Source organism: Panthera tigris, chromosome B3, assembly GCF_018350195.1.
Source record: "Panthera tigris isolate Pti1 chromosome B3, P.tigris_Pti1_mat1.1, whole genome shotgun sequence".
NCBI classification, from domain to species: Eukaryota; Metazoa; Chordata; class Mammalia; order Carnivora; family Felidae; genus Panthera; species Panthera tigris.
In genome coordinates, this window is record NC_056665.1 from 111,675,278 (window position 1) to 111,691,487 (window position 16,210).

The 16,210-nt window shown below is 40.8% G+C and overlaps 1 long non-coding RNA gene across 2 annotated transcripts in view; it reads right to left on the bottom strand.

Moving 5' to 3' along the window:
• Positions 1-12,091, bottom strand: part of LOC122239279 — a 79,409-nt gene extending 67,318 nt beyond the window's left edge. Inside the window, exon 1 of one of the 2 annotated variants that reach the window (XR_006218229.1) lies at positions 12,022-12,091. This is a non-coding gene — a long non-coding RNA (uncharacterized LOC122239279). Of the gene's footprint in view, positions 1-11,979 lie in introns of both variants that reach the window. The other variant, XR_006218230.1, reaches the window with a different exon arrangement.
• Between the last annotated feature and the right edge of the window lie 4,119 nt (positions 12,092-16,210).

Below are 16,210 nucleotides of genomic sequence, written 5' to 3' on the forward strand. Positions count from 1 at the left end.
CAGAATAGAATCTACACATTGAGTGTGGTCAAAGAATTTTCCCTAAATTCCCAGGTCAGTTCTAGAAACAAAACACAAGCCTTACTAGTGATCATAAATAAAGCCAGGAAATAGTTAATAGCTACTTAATTGTGATTTAGAAATTGTTTCTTCAATAGCCACAAATTCTAAGATACAGCACCTCCTGCTGGAGAGGATATATAAATTAAAGAGAAGCAAATATTCCATTTAAGTCATATAAATGTTGGCCCCATCTCCAAATGAGATCTCTCTGAAGCCTTTAGCAAGTTGTTAGAGAAGATTCTCTGTCTCTTCCTTAAAGACCTTGGACAAAACTTAATGCATATATGGAGGTCACTAAGAATAGTATGTAAGACCTTAAAAACCTACAGCCCACAGGGGTACTCATTCAATATCACAAAACTGGCAAGTGACAAGGCCAACATTAGAACTGAGATTTCTGATTCTATTGTTTATGCTAACCTTCCCTCTCCTTCCCTCTTACCAACACCCTCCCACCCTTCCCCCACCCCCAGTAATCTGGTCAAGTCCCAGCTCTGCAAAACTGTTGCCACCTCATGTCAGTTGTTTCTGTCTCATCATCCAAATTCATCACTCAGTTAATGTTTTGCCCCCACAGTGCTTATATTCAGACTCAGGCTTAGAAATTTCTACTTGTATTTGGGAAAGGCTATTTCTATGTCTGTTTCTCACCTATAGCTCTGGGAGATAGGTCTCTGTTTCTTTCACTTACATTTTCCCCAAGCTGGCATGTTAATTGGCTGAAATTGTTACAGATCTGATGGTATCTTACACTGTTCCATGGTTTCTAGTCAGAAATCTAAGCTTTGAACTACCCTGAAATTGGAGCTGGGACATCGAAGCAGATGTGATATGGCAGGCAAAGGCTAAGGAAATATATGCATCATCCTGGCTCCGGTAATGGTGGCTTTCATCATATTTCTCTCCTTTAACACAGCACAGTTAGCTCTTTTGTAAAGGCTTTACCTTGAACATCTCTTACTAATTAAGCCCATTCCTTCCTGGCAGTCTCTTTGTACTGCAAATGGGATTCAGCACTGGCTGCTGTGTGATTTGCAGCCACAAGAGTTACAAAGGTGCAGGGTGCCCAGAGAGCACTCTGGAAGAGGTGGGAGAGCAGGGGAGGGGGTGAGGGGAGTGATAAATGGGCTATTTGTTCTAAGTAAAAATTGCATATCCCCTCCTGGACTTTCCTACTATGCCCTGAATTGTTTTATTACCTAGCACTGAAAAGAGCCATGAAATAAGTACTAGACATGTAGAAAAACCTACTTTAAAGGATTAGTTCATTTGGCAAATAATATGAAACAGTACTTTGTTCAGGTTTCCATTCTCTTAGCCAGCATACATATAGTGATTACTTCATGCCAGGTGTTTTTTAAGTAGTTAATGTATACTAATTCTTAAATCTTTACATAAGCATCCTAAAGTAGATGCCATTATTATGTCCATTTTACAGATGGGGAAACTGAGGCAGTGGGCTCTTGAGTGTAGCCAGGTCTTACAATACTAAATGGCAGAGCTAGGATTTGAACTTGGTTGTTTGACTTCAGAGTCAATGTGCCCTAAACTCCATACCAAAACTTCACAGAAAAAAGAAAACTGTCACTAAATTTCCTCACTTGGTTAGTGTTTTATGAGGCTAATAGTATCTATCCACCTTGCTAGTTGGATAGGATTCATGGCAATGGCTATAAAGCTCCTATGACAGAAAGCCACAGCGTGTACTCCATAACAGTAGCTATTATCTTTGTCATTCTTGATACATCAGCAGGGACTCCACAATAGTTCCTTATGTAAACAGAATCATCATGTAAAAGTGTACTCATTAAACCCAAGCCCAGAGACACTAAAGAGTTTTCGGTATTGAAAATCTGACCTCAAGTAAACAAATGTCATAGATCCAAATACCTAGCAGAACTTTCCTGAAATCTCCTCTCTCTCCCTGTGGCTCTTTGGGCTCTGATCAGTCCCCAGGGCCGGTCTCAGCCTGAGGAGTCTTTGGGCAGCCAGGTCAAGTCCAGGCCCTCTGGGCCAGAGGGCCCACTCAGGGTGTTGGTTCAGGGGTCCCCCTGGAGTATACTTCGTTCCAGAGTTCAGTCCCAGAAGCCCTCCAGGCTCCCAAGAGCTCTCCAGTTTGGGTGTGGCCTAGGCTAACCACTTGGAGAAGGTCCAGAATGAAAGAGCTCCCCTGGGGTGGAGGAAGAGGCAGATGAAAAAAAGAAAATATTCCATGGCCCTCAGAGTTTCCCAGGCCCAGATTAGTAAACCTTGCACCAAGCAGAAGCCTAGTGGAGCTCAAAAGTGCCTTTCAGCAGCCCTGCAAACTTCTGTCCTGGAAGAAAAAAAGCCATAAAACGCACAGCTTCCTGCCAGGGCCTTGTGACCACAACAGGTTTCCAGCCTCAGGATGGAAGCCCAGAGGAAATACAGGCTGAGACAAGGGAGATTAAAGGGAGTGTAGCCCCTTGGAAGCTCAGCCACAGGGAGGATGTCCCTGAAGAACAGTGGAAGAGGGTCATACAAGGGTGTCTGTCCTGCCTGTGGCCCACTGAGGCAGAGGGTGAACCTCAGAAGTTCCGGAGAGCCCCATTCTCTCAACATGGGAGGTCGAGGAGTGGTGCTGCAGCTGGTGCTTTGAGAGGCGGACTTGAAAGGGGCAATCCCGGTGTGCGGTTTTGTCAGAATAGGATCAAAACCGTCACTAGAGAAAGAATATTGCTCATGAAAGGACAGGAGCCTTTCTTGTCTACTCAGAAGACTGAAAGAAAATGCATCTGCTCAGCTGCTGAACTTGGCTTGAAAGGCACAGAAAAACCTGTATGAACGAGGGAAACTAACAATACCTCTGCTCAGGGCAAGGATTTGTGGTAATATTAAAACTTCAATTTGAAGAAATTGTTAAAATCCCCAGACATGAAATTAATATAATTAGGTAATAGCTCCTGAACTTAGATCTTTCAGCAAGCTGCGAGAGGGAAAAGGCAGCTAGACCCGACCTCATTAAAAACTAAATGAACAAACGCCAGCTTCCAAAAAAAAAAAAAAAAAAGCCAAGGGGGGAAAAAAAAACCCACGTAGGGAGTGAAGCTCAGGAAGAGGCAGATGCAGAGGGTTCCAGGTCTACACTGGGGGTCAGGAAACCCGGGTCTGCATCCCTCTGGCTGCTGCATGACCTTGCACAAATGGCTCAAGAGCATGAATCAGAATCCTCTGAATGGCTGCTTAACATGCAGATTGCTGGGCCCCACCCCCAGAGTTTCAGAGTCCCTAGGGGTCAGGTGAGATCTGACTGAGAACCTGCATTTCCAGAAAGTTCCTGGGGAGGCTGATGCTGCTGGTCTGAGGGTCATACTTCCAGACCCACTAGGCCTACCTGGACCTTAGTTTCCCAGTCAATAAAATGAAACAGGAAACCAGGTGATCTCTAAGGCCTGGTCTAAAATTTGTGAGATGAACGACATGAGAAGGCAGGGTGGTGGTAAGAGAATTACTCTACACAACTGAGAATGGCTTATGCGCTGTGTGGACTCCCGGGATAGGACACACAGATGTGCTGCCAGAGGAACCACACAGAAGCTGACTGACCACAGACACTGATTGACTGTAGACCCTCCAACAGGGCAGGGCTGGGAGCTATGCATCCCAAGGCTGCAGCAGCAAATGCTTTCTCCCCACCTGCTAGAAAATGGAAAAAGTGAGTAGCACAAGAAACACCAGAAATACCTCATTAAAATGATGCAACTTTAGTAAGAGTCCCAGTCAATTTTTGAAGGGACAGCCACAAGTGACTAAGGAAAGATATTTTATTTTGGGATTCCAAGGACAAGAGAACTATTTGAAAAGATATACATTATCCTATTTTAAAGGCAAAGTCAATTGTCAGGCTTTGTCACCCTTGACCACTTTCCTATGTTTCTGTATGAACATACTAGCTTTTGGTAGGAAAAATAAAACAACTAAAAAAAAATTACACTAAACTCCAGAGCTCACTCAAGGGTCTAAGAGCCCTGTGTTCATTTCATACTTGTTAGTTTATGTAAGTAAATAAAGCAATAAACTTTGAGTCTTCGATATTCCTTGACTACTCTGGTCTATTCCCCCTACATTTATGAATAAATATATATCTCTTGCAACCCTAACATGTACATACAGTGTGTAAAACTGATATAGCTAAGGACTACTAAGCAAATTCGTGGAAATAGATTTTTATTCATATTAACAATTAGTTGAATTTTTATATATGCATTATATATATATATATATATATATATATATATATATATATGTAATTTAACCTATGTAAGTGTTTTGGAAAAATTTATATAATTTAACATATAATATTTATATACTATCTCTTCCACAATGTCTCCCCCATCCCAAAAAATTAGTTGCATTTAGCAAAACAATCTTGCTTTTAGATGAGAGCCTTATTTAATAATCAATATATATATCAATATGTGTATATTCAATTACTTCTGTGGTTAATAATATGACTTTGGAGTAAAGCCACCCTAAGTTTGAATTTGGACTCCACCATTTGGTGGCTAAGAGATGTTGGGCAAGTAACTTAACCTACAAGGAAAATGGAGGAAATAAATGCCTCATAGGGTTATATGAGGATTCTATGAGTTAATGTATAATAAAGCGCCACATTTATAAAATGTTAGCTAGTCTTATAAAACAATGTGACATGTTTTTTCATTAAAATGTTTAATAAATTATGTATGGGAGCTTTAATGAATATTAAATTAACATAATCAGTTTTTAACTTTAAAATTAGGTCTCTATTTCCAAGGTTAACTTCAAAAATACTGTGGAACCTGCCAGATATATGCCAAGAGGAGAGACGTTGATCAATGTGGTAACCTAGCAAGCAGTAACTATGTCCTAAGGGAAACAGAATCATTTAATGAATTTGCTAGTTGGTCTTTCCTAGTTAGATTTGTAGCTCTGAATTATAGCCAACATTCCATATTTGAAAGACTCTTTTTTGCCCATATCTCTGACCTTAACTACTAGTTCTTTATATTCCCTTACCATCGTTTTCTGCATGACCTGCCACTGCCTATTTGCTATTTCTGCACACATCCCTCTTCTCTATTATCTTCCTGGCATCATCCAGTCACACTTGCAAATTGCTCAAGGCAATGAATTCACCTACTGTGTGCAAAGTAGGCAAAAAAGACCCAGGCTTTGCTTAAGCTGCAGTTCTTATCTAAGGTCTCCAATTTTAGGCTTGGTCAATAATAAGTTATGTTTATTTACTTTTTAAAAATTTTTAATATTTATTTATTTATTTATTTATTTATTTAAATGTTTATTATTTTTGAGAGAGAGAGACAGCAAGCAGGAAAGGGGCAGAGAGAGATGGAGACACAGAATCTAAAGCAAACTCCAGGCTCTGAGCTGTCAGCACAGAGCCTGACGCGGGGCTCGAATTCACAGACCACGAGATCATGACGTGATCTGTAGTCGACAGCCCAACCGACTGAGCCACCCAGGCACCCCAATGTTTATTTATTTTTGAGATAGAGAAAGAGTGCAAGCATGGGAAGGGTAGGGAGAGAGGGAGACAGAATCCAAAGCCGGCTCCCGGCTCTGAGCTGGCAGCACAGAGTCCAACACAGGGCTCAAAGTGAGATCATGGCCTGAGCTGAAGTCAGACGCTTAACTGAGCCACCCAGGCACCCCTAAATTACGTTTATTAAATCAGCAAGCATCTAGAGAACAGACAAGACTCCGGGCTGAGCACTCGGGGTGGAAGAGGTGCCTATCTGGGGGCAAAAGCATGATTTTAGGGTCTAACAGGAGACATTATATCTAAATGCACATAACTATCACAGGTAGAAAGCAGAATGCAAATGAGTATCAGAAAGAGCTCCAAATGAACACATGCAGTTCAGAAGACAAAATCCTTCCTATTAGGAGAGGTCTGGGAAGGCAGCGTGGAGAAAAGGATGTTGAGAAGTTTTGAAGTTTTGTATTTCTCTAGAACAGCAGAAGTTGAGAGAGGAAATTCCAGGATGACAGGATGATATTTATAAAGATATTGACATATAAAGGTGGGGTTTCCTTTGGCCACAGTAACATCGGAAGTGTAAGGGAATGGACAACAATCATTAATATTGACCAAATTTGCTGAGCCGCTGCTGGATTTTATTTTTGCACTTTATGTACTTCTGTCCATTATTTTATTGAATCTTCATAACAACCTTATGAGGTAAATATTAATGGAAACTTTCCTATCCCTAGAAACAATAGTAGGACCAGGCAAAAATAGTTGAGCTACTTGTTCCTGAAATACTTACTCCTGGAAGATAAGACTGTGAAGTCCCTAAAAGAGCTCACTTTGGGACCTCTGCCTCACAGTGCCCACTAATCCAGAGCTGTTGTTCTAAACTGAAATTCCAACCTCTTCTGCTCTTCAAGACCCACTTACAGTCCTACAGTCCAGGCTCTAAAACCCTGTACATATCTTCTTCTGACTTATTCCATCTGAGACACTACAGACTTTGGAAAATGGTGATCCCACCTTTACTGAAGTTAGTAAACTGAGCTGTGCTTGATCAATGGAGTTTTTAGCTGTCTTTTGAGGAGTTAACTATTGATAGACTAATATTATATCCCCCATTTTATAGGTAAAAAGCTGAGGCACAGAAAGGTGAACTAACTTGTTCAGTGTTTCAAAATTAAGTGGCAGAGCTGGAGTAAAACACAGATATTTCTGATGCTGAAGTTAGCTCCTAACCAGACAGTGGAGGCTATAACTGGTAACTTGGGAGTTTGGATATTTTCAGTACTCAAAGAAATGTTCCAAGGATTCTCCTCCTAAAGCCTCCCTGCTCTCTGCCCTGCTTAGGAATGCCCTCTACAACATGACTAGCAAGGGGCCATGTAGCTTCTGTTTCAACATTTTCAGATATAGGTCTTGCTGACTCAGAAGATAGCCCCTTTCATGACTCAACAGAAGTAAGCACTCTTTAGCACTGGGCATTTATAAAAAAAAAAAAAAAGAAGCCCACTTATTAGGAGCATGGACCCACCCCATATTCCTTCACCTGTGTCCCAAGAGTAGAAGATGCTCCAGTGCTCTTCTCCTTGCTATGCAGTGGGCTATGGTGTTATGACTTTAATCACTCCATCTAAACCATGGTTCAACTTAGCAGGCCCCTTGACTTTCATTCTGGAGTACCCACGGGAGTAGAGTTGGGCCTTCAGACACAACCACAACACTTCCAGTTAGAGCTCAGGGCTCACACATTTATGCAGAATTTCCAAACTTCTGTTCATCAGAGCACAGACAACCTCTCACTGATCCTTTTCCCCAAGGCTATTTCTTCAGAAGTAGGAGCAGAGTAGGGACTGGGGAAGTATGCAGGACAGTATAATTCATTAACTTATTTCCTCTAAAACTCAGGCAGAGGATTTAGGATCTAGTTTCTATTTGGTCACTTCTTTTTTAAATGTAATAAGTAAGAACATCCTTCTGGCTGAGTGGTACTGACTGGTACAAAGTTAACTTTTAATACATGAACAATTCTGAGCTGAAATATAATTAGAAACTCTTAGCTTCTATCTTTTCTTGAGGGGATAAACATATACAGAGGAGATTTATCACACGGAGGACCATATCTCATTTGTCTTTTTTCATTCCAAACTCAAGTTTAGAAAAGTAGCCAGGGAATTTAAAAAATTCACTACTTTAAAGATACCAGCTTAGTGCCCAAATTCATATCAACCACAAATTTGAGCATCAAGTCTTCCACCAAAATCAGTGATTTTTTAAAGGAAAGGTGAGAGCAATAACAGGTTCCTGGAACATCTTTATAAACCTTTTTTCAAATTTAAGTGAATTCATTTAATAACTTAATACACCAAACCATACCATCATCCAGACCACACTGTTCCAACTTCTCCATAAGAATTTTGTTCAAACTGATCAAAATGCTAGCTGAACTACAGATAAACTGAACCTCTATCTACCATTGATCTTCATCTCTAATGACTGGGTTTTTTTTTTATTTTTTTAACGTTTATTTATTTCTGAGACAGAGAGAGACAGAGCATGAGCGTGGGAGGGGCAGAGAGAGAGGGAGACACAGAATCTGAAGCAGACTCCAGGCTCTGAGCTGTCAGCACAGAGCCCGATGCAGGGCTCAAACTCACAAACTATGAGATCATGACGTGAGCTGAAGTCGGTCGCTCAACCGACTGAGCCACCCAGGTGTCCCATCTAATGACTGTTAAAAGAGGAAAAAACAAGACCAATCTAAGATGATTTGTTCAGAGCAAACCCAGGTTCATCTCATCTACTTACTAATAAGTTTAAAATTTTTTTAAGATATAGATATCAAACTCACTAGACTACAGAATATAGAACTTCCTACCTTCTTTTTTTTTAATTCAGAAGTCTACCTATCTTCAATCCCTCAGCACCTTTCCAAATCACTACCATGCCTTAAAAAGTCAGCCAATTACTCAGCAGTTATAGCTATATCTTCTCAGCTTCCTGGAATGAAATTCACCGTGGCCCAAAGATTTGAGCTCTTTCGGAAACTACATATACTCTCGTTATATTCTCCCAAGTCTTGTGCTTCAACACTTTCCTTAATAATTCCCAACTAGAATTGTTTTTCCTTTCTAAGAAATTAATATTTCCCTCCTCTATACACATAGAACAGTTTATTGGTACTTCCATCCCAGAACTTATTCCCTGTCCTAGTCCATAGCTCATTATAAGCAGCTTAAATGCAGGGACAAGATATTATTCATTTCTGGGTCCCTTCAGTGCCTATCACAGTGTGAATAGGAGCCCCATCAATGTTGAGTTGTTGCTGAATGAGCCTATGAAAATGACATTCTGGGGGCAGCTGGGTGGCTCAGTTGGTTGAGCGTCCGACTTCAGCTCAGGTCATGATTTACAGTTTGTGAGTTTGAGTCCTGCATCAGGCTCTGTGCTGATAGCTCAGAGCCTGGAGCCTGCTTTGGATTCTGTGTCTCCCTCTCTCTCTTCCCCTCCCCCACTCACACTCTGTCTCTCTCTCAAAATTAAACAAACATTAAGAAATGTTTTAGAAAAAGAAAATGACATTCTGAAAAAGTAGTTCAGGATGATTAATCTGGCTGTGGCATGTGGGAGACATGGGGAAATGTGGAAAATAGAAGCAAGGAAATCACTTAAGGGTGATAGTATCTTAGGATGAGATTAGAAGGGCCTGAATTAGGGTGGTGGCAACGGAAATGGAAGTAGAGAACCAATACAAGAGAAAACTTAGAGAGAGAATAGGCATGATCCGCCAAGTGATTGAAAGTGGGATGAATAAGTGTGGCCAAATGACTAGCTGATGGCCAAAAATTTATGTTTCCCTAAGGTATTGTCAAGAAGCAACTGCCCAGCCAGGTACTACATTTCTCTACACACCTTATGCCTAGATGGGGCCACACAAGTAGTTTTTGCCATTCAAATGTAAAAGGAAATGATGTCATGTTGCTTAGGTCTCAAAGCAGGTGAAAAACCTTCATGATCTTTTGCCTCATCTACCACCCAGAAGGAGAATTCCAAGGTCCTGGAAGAGGAAGGAGATATTCTTGAAGAAGCCTGTGTCCTTGAATAACCATGTGGTTCTCAGTTCTCTACCAACTGAGAACTGAAAACACTGATAGTGTACTTTACATGAGTGAAAAATAAATTGCTATTGTGTTAAGCCACTGAGTTTTTAGTTTATCTCTTATAGCAGCTAGTGTTATCTTAATTAAAATAGAAAGGGGCAGGAAAAGTTTTAGATGCTTTGAGATCTCTGGTGGTAACCAGTACTTTGGAAAATGGTGGCATTGTCTTAATACAATACGAGGTATCAAGAGGAGAACCATTTAAGAGGGAAACATCAATACCCAGTTGAATGATGTCATGTAAGGAAAGTGCCAAAGCAAAGTCAGAAGGCTCAGCTTTAGACTCATCTGTTTCCCTTAAAAAGTATGCCCTGGGAGGCTCAGTTGGTTAAACGTCTGTCTGACTCTTAGTTTCAGCTCAGGTCATGATCTCACGGTTCATGAGATCGAGCCCTGCATTGGGCTCTGCACTGTCAGTGCTTGGGATTCTCTTTCTCTCTCTGCTCCTCCCTTGCTTGTGTGTGTGTGTGTGTGTGCATTCTCTCTCTCTCTCTCTCTCTCTCTCTCTCTCTCTCTCTCTCTCTCCCCCCAAAATAAATAAATAAACTTTAAGAAAAATATGAAATTAAAAAAATTTTTTTAAGTATGTCCTTAAGTCCTCTTTTCTGCCTCAATTTCCTCATGCAGAGGCTAATATATGGAGACAGGTCTTATAAACAAGAGTTAATGCCATGTAAAATGGCACTATTATACTCTTATCACCCCCTTTTAAAAGTACAAAGAACCTTAGAGATTGTCTGAGAAAACCACTAAATCTCAGATAGCGGTTACTATAACTGGGCACTGCATTAAGTTACACCATTTTCATGACATAGATACTGTTATTACCATCACCAATTTATAGATGAAAAAATTTGAAACACAGGTTAAGTAATTTTCCCATGGTCATACCCCCGGTACGTGAAGTAGAGATCAAAACTCAAGCAGCCTGGCTCTCAAAATCTGTGCTCTTAACCACCACAAGATGTCCTCTCTAGGTACAGCTTCTTCATTTTAAGTGTGAAAACTCAGGTCATGTCACACAGGTGGTTATGCACCAAATATAGACTACAGTGACAGAGAAGGCAATTTTCTCCCCAGGAAAATTCTAGTTTCTCATAAAAGGCTGCTTCTGCAGAAAATCACTGAGCTGAGAATGCATAAATTACTAAAGAAACTGAACCAGATATTTGAGTAGAATTTATGTTGATAGGAGAAAAAAACAAAATGAGCCTTATCCTTACCATATCTTTCAAATATGGAACAGGAAGAATAAGCAGATGGATTTATGCAAATGTTCTGCAGGCAAAGTTCTCTTATGGTTCTAAGACATATCAAGGTCCCTAGAGGAGTGAACCCCAATCCCTTGAACCTCTTCCAAAGCAGTGCAGAGAAATGGCCCCAAGGTGACCATGAGGCCAGACCAAGCTCAACTGTGCTTCTGAGAGCACTTAGGGTAGTCCAAATCTGGGGAGCTGCCAGGATAGCCCACAACACATCACAACCCTCCTTGGGTCTCCTGAGATAGCTCACCCCTGAAGAACCTGAACATCCAAGCCAAATGCCTCACAGGGGTTGATGCCAACTGAAACTGTTTCCCGACAAAGTCACCTGTGAACAAGATGCCATCTGAAGTCTCCACAAGAAAGAAGGGCTTCTCCTGGTGTGAGACCATTCACACCTGCTTACCTCCATATCAGAGAAAATCTCAAGTATCTGAAAGCCCCAGGGGCAATATGCATCTACCTTGGGACCAGCAGACCCACATGTCTTACTCATTCCTACTAATTCTCTTTATGTAATGTCACATTCTCTTAAGACACAGATGGAACATCTTAGATGAATTTCCAGATGGCTAATCTGCCCCTTTCCATTTCCCACACTTAGAGAGACACCAGTCCAGTGGCTGCTACAGAACTGCAAAGACACTTGTGAGTATGTTTATCACCCCATATGGACTGTTTATTTCTAACCATGCATTGACCTTGAATTATTTAGGAAGACCCCAAAACCAAGACACATTGACAAAGATCTTAGTTGTGAACATCATCACATGACACGATAAAACCAAGAAGAAACATCAGGAAATGAGAAGATAAAACCAAGAAGAAAAATCATTAAAAAAGAGAAGGCAAAGTAGGGGGGCTGGGAGTCTGTAGATGATGAAAAGAGAGAGGCCAATTCCCACATAGACTTTTTCTTTCCAGTCCCAAAGCCAGGGCTCTTGAAATTCAGATATACCTGCCCTTTCAGATGCAAAAAGGCTGGAAAATAGTTATTCCATACCTTTGGATGTCATCCACTTACAAACCCTCTCCCATGTTTTACCTATTTGGTCCTCACAGCAGCACGTTTTATGAGAACTGTGGCCAATTTGTTTTAAGTAATTTTCTCAAGGTCACAGAGTTCTGAACAAAACATGTCTACAAATTCCAGCCCTGGCCTCTTTGTCCCACCCTGTGCTCCCTCTTGCATCACAATGTGAATTCTGAAAGAATACAGGTTCTACCATCAACCAGCTGTATAATCAAGGATGAATTACAACTTCTTTATGGCTCAGTGTCTTCACTTGGAAAATGAAGTTACACTAGAATGGATGGTCCACAGTTCTGAAAGTCTAGGAACACAGAAGTCTACATCCATGAATGTTAACAAATCACTATTTTTTAATTGCCAGTTATGACTTATTAATGGATCATGAAATTAATTTAGTGGGTAGCCAACATTCCCTCTTTTTCTAAAAAATGAAATGGAATGGAAAAGGTTTGAATGGAGTAAGGTGGGGTTTGGTAGGAAAAAATGGAGTGGGACAGGACAGAAAAAAATGTCAGCAGGCATTGAACCGATGGTGAATGTTGTTTGTAAAACTGGGTATGTAAACTAAGTCACAACAAAATTTATTTCTTACTATATGACACAGTCAAAAATGATTAAAACTTAGATTTAAATTATAAATTCACATGATAATTATAAAAACAGCTTTACTATATTCCTCAAATATGTACACACTTTTTTTTTGTGGTTCATTTTGGCTCTGGTTTGACTTTCTCTTTCCCCTTTGGCATCTTTTCCCCTGGACCAGGAGTTCTCATCCCCTCTCTCCCTTTCTCACTTGCTCAGCACCCACCCTCCTTGGGGAGGCTTCTAGCTGCTGCTGGAAAGGAAAGTTCCAAAGGAAAGGAAGGCATCAAGGTGTCAGATAGAATTGCAGGTTCTGCTAAGCTCAGGACATCTGGTTTCCTGAAAGGGGGAAACACAAAGGATGAAGACAGTCTAGTTGGGAAGATACTGAAGGCCCTGGAGATTCTGGACAATAGTGTCATTGTCTGGGAGGGACGGGGCTACAATTAACTACATCTCTGGCTCTTCTGCCCCTTCTTTGCAGGGAGGCAATTAATACAAATGTGTCCCGAGTCTTCACATAAAGGTGTTTCAGAAAGGGCTTATGTGAAGGGAGGCAGAAGTTGTATCTGCTTTCCCAAGGCTGGCTGCCCAAGAGAAATTGTCTAAATTTATATAAGAAATGAAAATTTGGGGAGGGAATTGAAGACAAGGGCTTCCAGTCTATTGCTCAAAAACATTCTCCCCCAAAAAGGATTTCCCCCTCTAGTTCAAGTTTAAGCAGGTGAGACAGGAGCTCCGTGGGGCTGGATTGGAGTTCTATGACCCTGGAGCCTTCCACAGGATATTTCCAATCACTAGCCTTTCCTGGAGCCTCTCAGGTATAAAAATTCTGGTTTCCTGTGTAATTTGAAATTTGAAGTCAAGGTCAGGAGCTAGAGAATAAAACCCCCTGTGCTAGCAGATTCTTAGTCATCCAATGTCTGAGATGAAGGTCAGAAAAAACATTTGAAAGAGACCTTTAATTCTAAATCATCTGGGTGGAAACTCAAGATGTGATATCCTAATTCTTCCTATCAGTCTGGTCTCAAGGACAGTTTGGTTTGCAATAATGTCCAGGAAATTATTAATAATGAGAAAACATCATTCCTAGAAGCCACAGTCTATTAAAGGGATGTGAAAGGTAAGTGAGATCTCATAGGTTCTGCACAAATATTCTCTTTTGGTCTTTTAATGACAACATCAGTGTTTCCTTCAAGGGGTTGCAGATGGAGGTGAGATGAGGGTGGCCCTAGTATCTAATTGGCTCCCTGTGCTGAGCTCTGAGCAGAGGATCACAGTGTCCATTTCACATCTGTCTGGCAATGATGCCTTGTCAAGTGCCACTGTGTTAAGCAGCCCCTGTGGCTTTATAAAACAGTTGACCTGCTATTGACCTGTTCTGTGTCACTGGAGCTCAAGAGCAGTCTCTTTGGTTAAATACTTATGGGCCCCATGATAGATTATAATAAAGATTATAAAGGCACAGCCAAGCTTAATGGCTCCCAACTGGCCCACAGTACAAGGAGCAGTTCCTGTTAGAGGAGCGTGGGTGAGCTCCTTCAGGGAGACCAGGTCAGCAACAATGACTCCAAAGTTGCTCCATGACAACCCCTTCCCAACTCCGAGCCCTCCAAAGAAAAACAAATGGTCCATCAGGGCCAACTCTACATTTTTTTCAGAAAACAAACCTTTCCTTAATTAATTCCCAGACCCAAAGGTGGCTGTTACAAATTTCCACAGGTAAAACCTCATTTTTATCATCCAAAATGACTTGCCAGGAATTATCATTCTTTTTTTTTTTTTTTTTTAATCATTCTATGCTTGCAACTGGGCAAGGGAGGTTAAGCATCACTGCTGCCCTGGACATAGGCAAATAAGTTAAGCACTTGTAGACAAGAGAACCAAAGATCTAAAGAGACATTTAGATTGGATTAAATCAACATCCAACATCACATGTAGGATAGGAAGTTCACCAAAGATGATAGGAGAGGCCCCTGGTGGTGTACATTTGGACAAGGTAGGAAAGGTTGCTAATATTTTTAAGTGCCTACTATGTATCACACATGTGTTAGGTATTATATATCTTTCATGCCATTTAACCTTTATCAGACCCTTAGAGGGAAGGTATTATTTCTCCTTTTAACAAATGAGAGAAGTGATGCTTAGTGAGCTTTAGTTTTGGTCTGGTTTGGCTTTTTTTGTTTTTGTTTTTGTTTTCCCAGCTTTATTAAGGTATAATTGACAATTAAAAACTGTATACATTCAATGTGTACAACTTGACGATTTGTTATATGTATGCATTGTGAAATACCACAATCCAACTAATTAGCATACCAATCACCTCACATAGTTACCATTTTCTTTTTGTGTCTGGTATTAGTGAGTTTTAAGTAACTTTCTTCAATATCAATTTCCTTTGGTATGTGAAGATTAAATGAGATTATGCAGGTATGTTCTTATAACTCTTGATATAATGCTCAGTATATGCTATTTTGTGAGTGCCTAGGTTTTTCACAGCTTGAGAAGTCTGTGACTATTATCATTAGCTCTTAGGAAGAGACCTAATGGGATGGTCAAGACAGAAGCCTGGGTCTTGAAACTAAGCCCCAGAGACCCAGAGACCTAATGGAACAGTCAAGACAGGAGCCTGGGTCTTGGAACTAAGCCCCATTGCTCTCTCCAGCATGTTTTTTTTTTTTTGTCTGTTTGTTTATACTAATCTTTGAAATATTATGAAGTGGCTCACAGGAAACAGATGCATATTTAACATTCAGGATCAAGAAGAATAAGAATAGGACACAGGCCAGGAACACAAAGATGGAGACCATCAGGAGCTGGGCAGCCACTGTAGCCAAACCTTGATTTACTGAGAACTGAGTTTTCTGGGCACCAACGCAGAGGGAGATGTGATGAGTTACCCATGTTTTTTTGTTCAGGAGGAAGGAAGTATGCCAATTCCTTAGAGGAAATAAAGTGTGTCCTTAAATTTTTCACTAAAATCTATTTCTCACATGAAGCATCATATTAGAAGCACCGCATGGATAATGTCCTCACCAACCTAAAATGCAGTCACAACTTCATTGTGGCTCTTGTAATTTCTCTTAGTCAAAGCCAGCAGGGTAACAAAGCACAGCTCAGGGAAAGCAGCCTGCTGAAAGTCAAGCAAGATGGTCTGACTGCATCTTTCCTATGGTCTGTTCTGATCAAAGAATGACAAACAGAACATCTGAAGAAATTAATGGACTTGTCAACATTCCTTCATAAAGACTACTTTCTTAATGGGAAATACTAGAGGGCTCACTCATGATCTGTCTCACTCTCCAACTCTCCCTCTTCTAAAGAATCTGCTGCACCTCACTGCACTAAACACAGGTGCTTAGAACAGGGCAGGCATTTCATCAGATGGCCAGACACTTGTGAGACCTGGCTTAAAAGATAAGCAGAACCAAGCAGATTGTTCCCCAGGAATTTGGATACAAAGCCCCATTTGGAATCAGGAATGTTCTAAGGGCAGGAGTGGGAGATAATGTGATGGCTAAGTACTAAGGCTGAGCAGGAAGGAAGTAGATAGCATATGTATTCAGGGAAAGCTAGTTGGTAAAGAGTAAGGACAAAGCACATCTACACAGAGAGA